This window comes from Ceratotherium simum, chromosome 4, assembly GCF_057802395.1.
Source record: "Ceratotherium simum simum isolate JZ-2026a chromosome 4, ASM5780239v1, whole genome shotgun sequence".
Lineage (NCBI taxonomy): Eukaryota > Metazoa > Chordata > Mammalia > Perissodactyla > Rhinocerotidae > Ceratotherium > Ceratotherium simum.
This window is the reverse complement of record NC_141903.1, coordinates 88,180,919-88,195,883: the sequence shown is the minus strand read 5'-3', so window position 1 is coordinate 88,195,883 and position 14,965 is coordinate 88,180,919.

Here is a 14,965-nt window from a genome sequence, read left to right as displayed (position 1 = left end):
CTGAGAAATATGGAGGTAAACACCGAAGAGGCAGATGAAAAAGCTAAAACTATTTCTGGGGAGTGAGACGGGAGGGTGGTGGAAGTCTGCTGTGTTATGTAACCTTTTAATAGTATTTGATTTTAAAAAACTCTGTCCATGCATTATTAAAAGTAAATAATTAAAAACACATATATAAGAAAGTCATGATATTAATATAGATAAATGCTAAGAGAGTCAAGAGTGAAGAGATTACACACTTCCAGAAGGAGGAGAGCAGGGAAGGCTTCTTAGAGGAGGTGGGACTTTCACTGCTCCTTGGAAGATTGTTACAGTGTCTAGAATAGTAAGGTCCAGCTTCTTTTTTTCCCCAGGGTTGGGGAGGTGTTTAAATAAATAAAATATTGGGCCGGCCCCGTGGCTTAGCGGTTAAGTGCTCGCGCTCCGCTGCTGGCGGCCCGGGTTCGGATCCCGGGCGAGCACCGACGCACTGCTTCTCCGGCCATGCTGAGGCCGCGTCCCACATACAGCAACTAGAAGGATGTGCAACTACGACATACAACTATCTACTGGGGCTTTGGGGGAAAAATAAATAAATAAAATCTTTAAAAAAAAAAATAAATAAAATAAATAAATAAATAAAATATATTGATTCCTAGATATCTATGAATTTGAAAGGAAAATGGTAAAAGTACTGCATCCTTTGCAGTTACTTTTCCTTTTATTATCTAACTTTCTAGCCGCATAATCACCCAAGGGGTGTTTAATAAAAGACCTATTCCTGGGCCCAGCCCAGTTCCACCGCATCAGGATCCCCAGGGGTGAGGCCCAATTGTCTGTATTTTTTAAAAGCACTCCAAAGGATTTCGGCGATTAGCCAGAGAGATCTGGTCCCTCCTGAGTAGCCACCTCCTCATTTTACAGGTCAGGGAACCGGACATACTGACGGCTTAAACCCGTGGTTCTCAGAGTGTGGTCCCCAGACCAGCACCTCTAGCAATATCTGGGCACTTCTTAAAAGTTAGAACTTGTGAATTCTCGGGTCACACTCCAGACCTATTGAATCAGAAATTCTGTGTTTTAATAAACCCTCCAGGTGGGTCTGATGCACAAGTTTGAGAACTATTGGGTTCAACTATCATCTCAGGGGGACAGTTATTGTAACAGAAAACGAGGAGAGAACTAGAGACCCAGAAAACCTAAATGACTAACCACCAGGGTGCCAGCAGCCATCTTAGTACCAGAGGGAAGACAGTGCAGCACCTACAAGCCAAAAATGACAAAGCCACAAAGGCTGAGACAGCCTGAGCCCTAAGTCACATCACTGAGCTGCTGTTCCGCGCTCAGAACTACCTACTCGCAGACTCCTCCCTTGCGTGGGGCACTTGATCATTGCTATTGTTTAAATCAGTATCGGTCAGGTGTTCTGTTACCGGCAGCTGAACACATTCTATGTGGTCCAGCGGTCTTAAAACTCTCTGCAGTTTCTTCGTTTTATCTCCTACTTGAGATGACTCGAACAGCTGTGGCATAATATATGAAACCCAGCTGAAAGGTTTCCGTTGGTCTCCTCCTCTGGGGTCCCATAAGACCCTATGACTCTGATTCTGACACCAATTTTGACGTTGTAGGTTTTCCCCCCACACCCCCATGCAATTCTCCAACACCAGCTGGGTGTCCTACAATTTAACTCAATTCTGACACTATCTACCTGGAGATAGCATAGATCCTACAGGTTAAAGATTCAGTCTTACAAGACTGTCGCCCCCCACCACCACTTCAGACGCCATTCACAAATCCAGGTTGTCACTTGTGCTTCTGACCGATGGGCTATAGATTGGAGGTTCCAACGGTCCCCTTCTGGGTTCGATTATCTGCTAGAGTGGCTCACAGAACTCAGAGAAACATTATACTTACTAGATCATCACTTAATTATAAAAGGATATAACGGGAACAGCCAGACCGAAGAGATGCACAGGGCAAGGTATAGAGAAAGGGTGAGGAGCTTCCATGCCCTCTCCTAGCACACCACTCACCCAGCACCTCCACATCTTCCCCAACCCGGAAGCTCTCTGAACCCTCTCCCTTTGGGTTTTTATGGAGGCTTCGTTACCTGGACATGATTGATTAAATCATTGGCCATCAGTGATCCAACTCAATCCCAGCCCCTCTCCCCTCTTCGGAGGTCAGGGGTGGGACTCAAAGTTCCAACCCTCTAGTCACAGGGCTGATTCCCCTGGCAGCCAGCCCCCATCCTTCCTGCTCTCTGAAAGTCACTGCGTTAACATAAACTCAGGCGTGGTTAAAAGGGGTTTGTCATGAATGTCAAGACACCCTTATCACTCTTATCATGTAGGAAATTCCAAGGGTTTTAGGAGCTCTGTGCCAGCACCAGATCACGGGGGCCAGTCCAGTGGCGCAGCGGTTAAGTGCTCACGCTCCAACGCGGCAGCCCTGGGTTCACAGGTTCGGATCCCGGGCGCTCACCAACACATCGCTTGTCAAGCCATGCTATGGCAGTGTCCCATATAAAGCAGAGGAAGATGGGCACAGATGTTAGCCCAGGGCCAATCTTCCTCAGCAAAAAAGAGGAGGATTGGCAACAGATGTTAGCTCAGGGCTGATTTTCTTACAAAAAAATAAATAAATAAAATAAAATAAAATAAATCACAAGATCACAATGACCTTTATCACAGTGCTTGGTCCACTGCACTGTAAGGACTGGTTATTGGATCACGAGCTTCTTAACTCTGTATTCCCAGAGCATAGCACTGTGCCTGGCACACACTCAGTAGCAGTGTCATGAATGGATGAGGAATGGGTTCAACTCTGCGTTCATGTTACAGTTCACTGCACAGCTCCTGGTACTCCTCTTTTATTTGTCTGCAGGCCCAGCTATTTCCTCACCCGGGAGTTTGCTGACTTCCCTGTCTATTTATAAACAATGTAATAATTTCATTTTCAGTGTAGCCTTCCCCTAACAGAAACATGCAGCTTTTGCTCTGAATCATAATTTTCCCACCACCCCTGGGATGTCCATATCTCTGTCTTTGCTGGAAGTGGATGTGAAAGGTGGAAATTCAGAAGAGGACAGTCCCTAACTGGAATTAACCTGAAAGCTAAACTGTGTTCTGCCAAGGGTCTGGAGGGAGGGGTGTGCGGAGGAATCAGGGCGGTGGGGTTAGCCACCCTGTGAGGCTGGGCAAAGTCTCTGGTAGGCCAGGTTACGATGTCTAGGATCCTTATACCCTAAATCTTTAAAAAGGAGGCCACCCCTCAGAGTGCTTACAGAAGTACTTTACATCTCCTCGGGGCTCTCGGATCAGGAAGGGAGGCTGTGGGGCTGACAGCTAACCGGCTCGGGGAAGAGGGAGGAAGACATCAGCACGAGCTGTGCTCTCCTCGCGGGGAATCCCCCCCTGCCTGGAGGGCTACACTCGGGAAGTCCGGGGAGTCAGTGCTGGTTCCGGGGGCCCCCCGCTCTGCAAGAGGAAAAGCTCTCCAAAGTGAGCGTTTGGAGCAGGAAAGACACTGACAAATTATTTTCTTCGATTTTTACCTTGTGTCCACTTTACCTGTGGGACTCAGGATGACTCTTCAGAAAACCCTTTGCCTTGAAAAGGAGCAGAAGAGATGTCAAGTGCTGTCTTTCTCCCCGAGATGACCTAACATGTCAGCTTTCCGCAGCGTCAGGTTCTCCGGCTCGTGCACGGAGACCCCCATCCCCGTCGGGGCGCAGCCGGCGCGGCGGGCTCAGCCCCAGGTGTCGCGGGCAGCCCCGCCGTGGGTCCAGCTTCTGCGGGTGACTGCACCCGGGGGCCAGCAGCACCTCTTCCCGCTGTTCCTCCGGCCGGGGCGGCAGCTGCCCGCGCTCGCTCATCTCTGGTCCCTTCACCGCCGCCTGTTGGACTTTCAGCTCTTCCGTCGTGTCCGAAACTAAACCCCTGCGCTAAATTCTCTTTAGAATTTCTCTTCAAGCCTCTTCGAAATACTTGTTTCTGTTTCCTGGTGGGGCCCCGACGGACGGAAGCACTCATCGTGTGTGAGGCTCTATAGGGAGGGACATTCTGCCTCATCATCCGAGGCCGGGGCTGCCATCGCCTTGTTCCGACGTCTGCGGAGGTTCAGCTCCGACCAAGTCCATTGCCCACGTTCACATGGAGTAGGGCTCAGACCCCGCGCGGGACGTGGGTTCTTCACCACGATACGAGTGATCCGCACCCCACTTACGGAACTCTGGGGGTGAGCTTTAAGTGTGGGCGTCCCGGTGGTTGGCTGTTTCCTCTGGCTGGATTATTTCAGGTCTCAATTTAAACCTCCTTTTCCTGAGGAAGCCCCTCTGTCACCCAGAGTGGACATTGAATGCCCCCATCCCTGGGTTCCTGCAGGCCCGGGGGTGTCCCTTTTCCGCCTCCCGGGCTGTGTTGGATTCGCTTGTCTGCTCTTTGTCTTTGCTGCTCCGTGGAAGTCGCCTGAGGGCAGGAGCTGTACCTCTTCTTGTTCACCATTCTATTCCCACTACCTTGCACAGCACAGATTTGATGAACAAATGACTGAATCGCTGTCAGACACCAGGGACACGGTGTCACTCTGCTGTTCCAGAACCTCTGGGTCTCCACATTGCCCTGTCATAAAGCCCAGGCTTCCTGCTTAGCTTCCAGAGCCTCCACACACTGAACTGACAGTCTGTGCAATTTGACCTTCCACCCCATCGCCTCAGGCCAGCAGCACCGCCCCCCCCACTCAGGCCACTGACCCTGCTGCCTCCCTCGCCCCCTCAGATGCGCAGCTCTGGGAAGCACTGTTGTCACTGCTCACCTTCCCACTTCCATCCCCCCATCATCCGAGGCTCACCATCTGCCTCGTCCCTGAAGTGTCACCCTTCCCGCCTTTCAACTCTTACCATCTATGTCTTTTAGTTGTTATTTTCAGCATCTGAATACCACCCCCTATCTACCCACCGGGTTGCAGAGGCAGAGCCTTGCATGACAGAAGCTGGAAAACGTCAAATGCTTGCTTTCTCTGCCTCGCTTGCCAAAGGGAGGGCATTGAGCCTGTAACCTTGGCTCCACCGATGGGAAACACTCACCCTAGACTTATAAGTGGGAGCTGGTGTTGTGGAGCGAGGAGGAGGACGCCTGCCTTCTCTGGTGCTGGTGGTGGTGGCCAGAGTGAGCTCCTAGGACAGCCGTGGCAGCGAGGCAACCGGCTGTCCAGCATCCAAGGGTAGGTGTGTAGACAGAACTAATGGCTTTAGTGTCCTTACAGGACCGTTCTGCAGCATGATTTGGGGATTGCTCTTAGCTGCATACCCTGAGCCTGGACGCCAGTCCTCCCAACGCCTTGGTGAGCTTCCCAATATCCTTTTCTTTTTTTAAAAAACAGCTTTATGGAAGTATAATTGACATACAACAAACAGCACATATTTAAGTGTAAAATTTGATAAGTTTGCCATGTGTATAAACCTGTGAAACCATGACGATGATCAGGATGGTGAGCTTATACATCACCCCAAAAGATCCTCATGCCCGTGTAATCACAAACGCTGCCTCAACACTGGGAGAGTTCTGAGTTGGAAGAGCTGAAGGCAAGCCTTTTGAGCTGGTCTTCAAGGGCACCAGCAGATAGTTCAAAAGAAATCATTAAAATTCTGTGTGAATGGGATCCAGTCTGCTCTCTCTGGTGCTGGTCCCAGTACCAGGAATGTGGGCTGTTATTTTCCAGCTACTGCGGAGCTGGGGAGTAGAGGATGGGACCAGGGTGAGTTAAAATCCCGCAAAGCTCACTCTTCTTATCCAGACTCAGCCAGTTTTTTCTTGGATGCTGCAGGGTTTTGGGTAATTTTCAGAGTTTCAAAAAAAGTTAATTCTGACAGTGTTCATCAGTTTTTTCATTGCTTTTATGGAGGAGAGACTTTTGGAGTTCCTTACTCTGCCATTTTGCTGATGTTGCTCTCCAATGTCTTTTTAAAAAACTCTTTTATTCCCCTTGCTTTTTTCTTTTCAGCCACAGTTGGGTATTATTGCCGGCAACTAAGAACCCAGATTTACGCGTGACTGTCGGTAGAACCAGCAGGATCGTCCTCAATCGTTCACAAGTTGTGCGTGCTCTGTTTGGATCAGCCCCTCGGGAGATGGGCTCTGTCTTGTTGGGAATCCGAGGCCCAGTGACTGGGGTGTGTAGAGGATATTTGTTAGTTGCTAACCTGCCTTTCACTTGTCTCTTCTCCTGACAACAGCTCCTGTTTACTTTGGGGAACCCAGCTCTTTCCTAACCAGAAAATTTGTTTGGTCCTTGCCCAGCTAGACTCAGGGGATGCTCTTCGATGGCTTTAAGCTCTCAGCGTATCTCAACCTTTTACCACAGTGACTGGCTCAAGACCCAGCAGTAACCTCGGCCCAGGACAACCAGTGTGTAGCGTGACTCCAGCCACAGGAGTAAGTCTAGGTTTGGGCATGGGGCTAAAGGTCTGATCATGGTAAACCTCAGGAATTTTTCTAGAGCTATAAGCACACAGACTTCTCCTTCTCTTCTGGGTGTGATGGGTGCCAAGTAGTACATATTCGTGGCAATTGACATCTTTGGTGACAACATGTACAGTCCAAGGGGAAATGTTTGTAATAAAGAAAGGTTAAGGAAAAGCCAACCTTGTTCTTTAGAGGTGGATGAAGAAGGGTGTATCAGTCAAGACAGGCTAGGTTATGCTTCGGTAACAAACAGCTCCAAACCTCAGGAGCTTCGAACAACAAGAGTTTATTTCTTACTTATATTGTATGTCTGTTACTCTGCTACGTGCTGAAGCATGCAGCACTAGGGGCCTATGCTGCTGGAGCGGCCTCTGTGGGGCATTGCCAGTTATCAGCCAGAGGGATGAGAGAGCATGGTGAACTATGTGCTAGTGCTTAAAGCTTCTGGTCAGAAGTGACTCTGGTTATCTCTACCCATATTTCATTGGACAAAGTAACTCATATGGCCACACCTGACTTCAAGAAGGTGGGAGTGTACAATTCTCCTGCAGGAAGAGACACCAAATATGCAAGAACAGTGATGTCTATTAGAGTATATATCATCCCAAGATTATAACTTAAGGAAAGAGATACCTGTAAATTTTACAAGAGATTGAAGTTCAAAAGAGGTTAAAGTCTATTTTTTAAAAATTAACTGTACCATTATTGGAACATGAAATATGTATTAATAATTGTGTAGCAACTGTCTTTCATTTCTCATCTTTAAATAGTACACAAAGCACTTACCTTGTAAGTAGCCAAAATCCAAATAGTGGTTTTATAGAGGCAAAGAAGCAACATCAAGTGAATCAAAGGAATTCTTTTGGGGGAGCCTCGGCTCCCAGAGGTAATGAGGGAGAGCAGGACATTAGGGACACCCTGAAGTTATTGCTTAAATTCATTAAAAAGCACTGGCCATACCATATGATTCAGTAATTCCACTTCTGGGTATTTATCTGAAGAAAACAAAAACACTAACTTGAAAAGATATATGTACCCCCATGTTCATTGCAGCATTATTTACAATAGCTAAGACATGGAAGCAATCTAAGTGTCCATCAATGGATAAATGGATAAAGAAATTGTAGTATATATATATGACGGAATATTATTCAAGCCATGAAAAGAAGGAAATCTTGCCATTTGTGACAAAATGGATGGACCTTGGGGGCATTATGCTAAGTGAAATAAGTCAGACAGAGAAAGACAAATTCTATGATCTCACCTATATGTGGAATCTTAAAAATAAAAAATAAGCTCATAGATATGGAGAAGAGATTGGTGGTTGCTGGTTGCCAGAGGCAGGGGGTGGGGGTGGGTGAAATGGACGAAGGGAGTCAAAAGGTACAAACTTCCAGTTATAAAATAAATAAGTCATGGGCATGTAACACACAGCATGGTGACTATAGTTAATAATACTATATTGCATATTTGAAAGTTGCTAAGAGAGTAGATCTTAAAAGTTCTTATCACAAGAAAAAAATTTGCAACTATGTATGGTGATGGATGTTAACTAGACTTATTGTGGTGACCATTTCACAATATATACAAATATTGAATCATTATGTTGTACACCTGAAGCTAATATAATGTTGTATGTCAATTATACCTCAATAAAAAAATAAATAAAAGCACCAGCCAGAAGCTGTTTGCAAGTGATTGTCCTGGTTCAGCAGATGCACCATTTATCTGGGTGACACATTCCATGAATGCCAATGAGGAGTGAGTGAGGAGTGAGTGTCCAAGAGACCGGCAGTAATGCTTTCTTTTGTGATCCTAGTTGTGTAGTTAATATTATAGTTATCGGTTGGGACAGTGACTCTTCTCAAGGGTTTAAAAGGTTGAAGAAGCTCAAAGACTCATTCATTCATTCATTCAACAAACATTTGCTGTGTTAGTGTCACTAAAGGTGGGATGCTGTGCTAAGCACTGAGGACAAGTTGGGGAGCAAGACTGGTTCCAAGCCCTGCCCCCATACCCTCAGTATTTCAGAGTCGTGGAGGAACACTCACTCATTTCCCTGACTCTACACAGATTTGGATCCTTTTTTTTCCTTTTGATAAATTTTTAAAACTATAAGGTATTTCATACTTTCAAAAGAATATGTATATAGTAGAAACAACCCAAATGTTCATGAACTGATAAATAAATAAATAAAATGTGGTATGTCCATAACATGGAATAGTATTCAGCCATAAAAAGAAATGAGATACTGATACATAGTACAACATGGATGAACCTTGAAAACATTATGTGAAGTGAAAGAAGCCAAACAAAGGACCACTTATTGTATGATTCCATTTGTATGAATGTCCAGAATAGGCAAGTCCGCAGAGATAGAGAGTAGATTGGTGGTTGTGTAGGACTGGGAGATTAGGGGTATATGGGGAGTGACTGTTAATGGGTACAAAGTTTCTTTTTGGGGTCATGAAAATATGCTGGAATTAGAGAGTAGTGATGGTTACATAACTCTGTGAATGTACTAAGAGCCATTGAATTGTATGCTTTAAACAGGTGAACTGTATGGTTATGTGAATTATATCTCAAAAAAGTTATCTAAAAAAATATAAAATATATGTACAGTTAAGATGATAATAATAAAGGTGCCTACCACCTAGCTTAAGAAAAAGTCCATCCTTAGTACCTATGAAGCCCCCTGGGGACCATGTCTATCTAATTGCATCCCCTTCCCTCTTCATCCCTGCTCCTTAGTACCGATGGAACCCTCCTTACTGCCTATGGAACCACAATTCTGAATCTGGGTTTCATCATTCCCTGCTTTTCTTAGTAGCTTTACTACTTATATTTATATACCTAAACAAAATATTGTTTGATTTTGCTTGTTTTTGTCCTTTATATAAATGGAACAGTACTATTTTTCTCCTGTGACTTGCTGTTTTTACTTAACACTGTTTTTGAGATTTATCTGTGTGGATCAATAACTGTAGTTTACTCATTTTTAAGCTGATTATATTTGCATGAAAATACTAAAATTTATTTATTCTTTCTACAGTTGATGGATGTTTGCATTCTTTACAGTTTTTTTTTTTTTTGCTATTATCAAAGAACACTGCTCTGAATATTCTTATATGGGTCTCCTGTGCAAGAGTCTCTCAAGGGTGTAGGTATAGGTATAAATATAGACACACACACACATATAGTTTTCTAAATTCAGCTTTTCTAGATAATGATATGTTATTTTCCAAAGTGGTTGTACCACCTCACACTTCCATTAGCAAAGTGTGAGTTCCCATTGGTTGTATGCTTATCAACATTTGTTAATTGTTAAAGTTTCTTTTTCTGGCCCATCTAGTAGGTATAAAATGGTATCTCATTGTGGTTTTAACTTCCCTTGAAGTTACTAACTAATGAAGCAATGCACCTTTGGAATATTTATTGAGCCTTTCCTCCCTCTCTTGTGAAATGCCACTTTGTGTTCTTTGCCTATTTGTCTATTAAGCTACTCCCTATCAGTTTCTAATGCATTACATATATATTCTGGATACTAATTTTTTGTTAGATGTATTGTAAATATATTTTTTCTAGTTTGTGAATAGTCTTTTCACTCTATTTATGGTGTCTTTGGATGATCAGAAATTCCCACATTTAATGGGGTCAAATTGGTCCATTTCTTATTTGTGTATTTCATTTTTTTGTATCTTAGGAAATTCTTCCCTACTTGAAAGTCATAAAATATTCTTCTTTATTTTATTTTAAACACTTTGCAGATATACTCTTTATCTTGCTTTGAAATAATTCATGGCAGAGTCAGCCACATCATGGATTTGCTCCTTGGCAATGTCAGAGATCAGGAATTTCCCTCACATCACATAAATACAGATGGCCTGCTTTAATAGAAATTTCATTGCTCCATCTTTGTGGCAAGCCTCAAATTCCATATGTAAATGTGGAATAACACCACTTGCTTTTTTCGTATCATATATATATACACACACACACACACACACACACAAAAGCATACGCAATCAAATAGATTGTTGCTATTATTATTTTGAAAAAACTGTTATCTGTTGATCAACTAAGAGTAAGAAAAATAAAAGTTTTCCTTTTACCTCCACTTACTCCTTCTTTGATGCTCTTCCTTTCTTTATGCAGATCCAAGTTTGTGACCTCTGTTATTTTCCTTCTCTAAAGAACGTCTTTTAACATTTCTTGCAAGGCAGGTCTACTGGCAACAAATTCCCTCAATTTTTGTATGGGAAAGTCTTTACTTTTCCCTCAATTTTGAAGGATAATCTTGCAGCATACAGAACTTTAGGTTGGTGTTTTTTTTTCTCTCAACACTTTAAATATTTCACTCCACCCTTTTCTTGCTTGCATGGTTTCTGAGGAGAAGTCAGATGTGATTCTTGTCTTTGTCCCTAAATAGGTAAGATCTTTTTCCCTCTGGCTTCTTTCAGGATTTTTCATTTATCTTTGATTTTCTGTAGTTTGAAAATGATATGCTTAGGTGTAGCTTTTTGGCATTTATTCTGCTTGGTAGTCTCCCAGCTGCCTGGATCTGTGTTTGGTATCTGACATGAATTTGGGGAAATTCTCAGTCATTGTTTTTAATATTTCTTCTGTTCCTGACTCTCTTTCTTCTCCTTCTGGTATTCCCATTATGCATGTTACACCTTTTGTAGTTGTAACAAAAGGTGTAACAGAACAAAAGTTCTGTCTCACAGTCATGAGCTGGGTAATGTTTTGGTCAACAATGTATTGTATATACAGTGGTGGTCTCGTAAGATTAGTACCACGTAGCGTAGGTGTGTAGTAGGCTATACCATCTAGATTTGTGTACGTACACTCTATGATGTTCGCACAACAACGAAATTGCCTAACAATGTATTTACCGGAACGTATCCCTGTTGTGAAGCAACGCATGACTGTACTCGGTCTTTGTTCTCTTTGCTTTTCAGTTTTGGAGGTTTCTGTTGAGATATCTGTAAGTCCATCAAAGGCATTCTTCATTTCTGTTACAGTGTTTTGATATCTAGCATTTCTTTTTGATTCTTTCTTAGGATTTCCATCTCTCTGCTTACATTGCCAGTCTGTTCTTGCATGGTGTCTCCTTTATCTATTAGAACCCTTAGAATATTAATCATAGTTGTTCTAAATTCCAGGTCTGATCATTTCAACATTTCTGTCATGTCTGCTTCTGATGCTCGCTCTCTCTCTTCAAATTGTGCTTTTTGCCTTTTGGTTATGTTGTGTAATTTTTTCGTGATAGCCATACATGATGTACCTGGTAAAAGGAACTGCTGTAAACAGGCTTTAGTGATGTGGTGGTGAGGCGTGGGGGAGGGGAAGCATTCTACAGTCCTAGGATTAGGACTCAATCTTCTAGTGAGCCTGTACCTCTGGACTGGGAACTTCACAAGTGTGTCTCAGGTTTTTTTTCTCCCCCCTTAGGTGGAATAGGATGGCTAGAGTAGGCTGGAGTTGATTATTTCCCCCTCCCACTGGAAGCCTAGAGCTGACTGGAGTTGGATATTTCCCGTCCCCAGGTCAGTTAGAGTCTGATATTACTCCAGCAGCTTAGGCTCTGGTTAACTAGTTTCTCCTGAGGGCAGACCTTGTTAAGAACAGAGTGTTCTGGAGTATTTCAAACGGTTCCTTTCTCCTCCCCCTACCAGAAGCACAAGTGAATTTTTTCTCCAAAATTTACTATGAGAACCTGGTTGAGCTCCTGGGGTTAAAACTCACAAAATTTTGGGGGCCCCCTTATGACTGGGTCATAAAAACCCCTCCGGAGTTTTTAACTCTCAGAGTTGTCCACACTGAGCCTCCAGCCATTTGTCCATCACAGCTCAGGTTTTCCTAACCTGACCGTGGTTCCCAGGGTGTTTTCTGCTAGTGAGTCTATGCTGTGGTAAGCTGTGACAGCCTGTATTTGCCTGTCTGTCTCTCTAGTATTGGGAGCCACAGTTCGCCCTGCGTCCTCCCCTCTCTTACAGATCCTAGAAGAGTTGTTGATTTTTCTGTTCAGCTTTTCACTTGTTGTTAGGACGAAGTGGTGACTTCCAAGCTCCTTACCTGTGGAACAGGAAACTGAAAAATCTCTCCACCTTTTTTTATATATTAAAAACATTAACCTTCTATTAAAATCATTAATATCCTATCCAGTTTGATGTTTGTCATGTAATTTAGTTTCATTTTGAAAAGTAGACATTAATAATGTTTTGTTTAGCAAAACCTGTTAATCTTCTTTGTATGCTTAGACATGCATTTCCACTCAAAGATTAAATATTAACTAAAATATTCTTAGTTTTTCATGCTTTTGGTTTTTCCATTTAACGCTGTAATATTATAGTAGCCTAGCTTGGCTTTCACTTTTGCTTCCTATGACTCAGTCTCTACAGAGCAACAAAATCTTTAAACAATGCTAATTAAATCATGTCACTCCCTGGCTTACAATCTTTATGGACTCTCGTTAGAATAAAAACTTAATTTCTCTCCTTGGCTTACAATGCCTGCAAAGTCTTCTACTACTTTCCCCATCACTCACTTGGCTCCTGGCCGCTCGTTCTTTTCTTAGAATTCCCCAGGCACCTGCTTGTCTTGGGCTTCACACTAGCTGTCCTTTCTGCTTGGAATGCACTGCTCTCTGTTGAGTTTCTGATCCAGAGCTCAGCTTAAATGTCACTTCTTCAGGAAGCCCTTCTCTGATCAGCCCGTTGTTCTCTATCACATCATTTTATGTTACAGAGCGTATTACCGCTATTTTCTTCTTCGTTTATTGGCAATCTCCACGAGTTGTATGCTCCTCGAGAGCAGAGACCTCTGTCTTTCTCGCTGACCATCGCTTCCCAGCTCCAGAAGAACGCCTAGCTAAGAGAAGAGGCTTAAGGGATACTTGTTGCATAAATTTAATTATTTAATCTATTTAAACCTTATTTTGTTGTGTGGGATGAGATAGGATGATATAGAAATCCATTTTTATTTTTCTCAGTGGGTGACAGACTTTCCTAATTCCATTGATTTATTATCCACCCTTTTACCACTAACTTGAGATGCCACCTCTATCAGGCGCTTATGTATTGATATATACTTAGGGCCAGTTTGGGTTTTCTAGTCTGTTCTACTGACTGACAGTTTAATCTTATGTTGGTTTCACTGCTTTAAATGCAGTAGTTTTAAGCTTCAGTATCCAACTGCACCACCTCCTACGTTTATCTCCTTTCCTCCCTACCAATTCTCCGTTTTCAAGATTTTCTTGGATAGTCTTACCATTTATTTTTCTGTCTCTATAATTTTGATAATTGTGGCATCTCATTTATATATTAATTTGTGGAGAATTGCCATCTTTAAAATATTCTCACCAACAGTGTGTTAGATTTCTTATTTCCCCATACTCTCACTTTATAATATCATTTTAAAATTCTTTGTTAATCTATTAGTTTCACTAATGTTTCCTTCTAGCTTTTTATTTTTTTTCCCTTTTATAGTGAGATTTTTGACTTAGTTGAAATTTGTTTCGGGGTGAGAGGTCAAATAGAGATCCAGCTTTATTTTTCTCCCAAATGTTTGGACAGTTATCCCAATAAGATTTATTGAATAATCTTTCTCCCAGGGGTCTGAAATATCCTTTATCTTATGTTAAATTCCCACATATATATTTGGGTTTGCTCCTGGACTCTTTTCTCTTTGATTTTCTATTCTTTTACCATTCGTTTAATTATTGCAACTTGACAAAGTTTTAATAGTGAACAGAGCTAGTTTCCCCTCATCACTACTCTTTTTCATATTCTGCCTCCCAGCTATTCTTGCCTGTATAAAATTTTTTTTAAAAAATTGGATTTTAGAATCATTTCCTAAAATTTCCCTCCTCCCCTCAAACCCTGTTGTATTTTCTTCCATTGAATTTACAGATTGACATGGGGAGAAACCACATTTTGACAATATTAACTTTCCATGTATAACACAAGTCATTTTTTAAAATGTCATCTCCTCAGACTCTCAGCAGGGTTTTATTCTGCCATTATATTTGGTTATTGCTGGCATACAGAAAAGCTTTTGGGTTCTATGTATTAGTTTTTTAGGACTGCTGTAACAACGTGCCACAAACTGGGTGGCTTAAAGTGATAGAAACTTATTGTCCCACAGTTCTGGAGGCCAGAAGTCTGAGATCAAGGTGTCGGCAGAGCCGTGCTCTCAAGGGCTCCAAGGGAAGATCTGCTCCATGCCTTTCTCCTAGCTTCTGGTGTCACCTGGATACTCCTTAGCTTGCAGCTGCATGACTCCAATCTCTGCCCGTGTTGTCACATGGCCTTCTCCCTGTGTCTTCATGTTGTCACATCAGGACCTCAGTCATGTTATTAGATTAACCCTACTCTGGTATGACCTCATCTTAACTAATGATATCTGCAAGGACCCTATTTCCAAATAAGGTACTGGTGGTGAGGATTTCAACATAGCTTTTTGGGGGGCATAATTCAACACATAACACTTCATATATTTATTTTGCAGCTACCCAC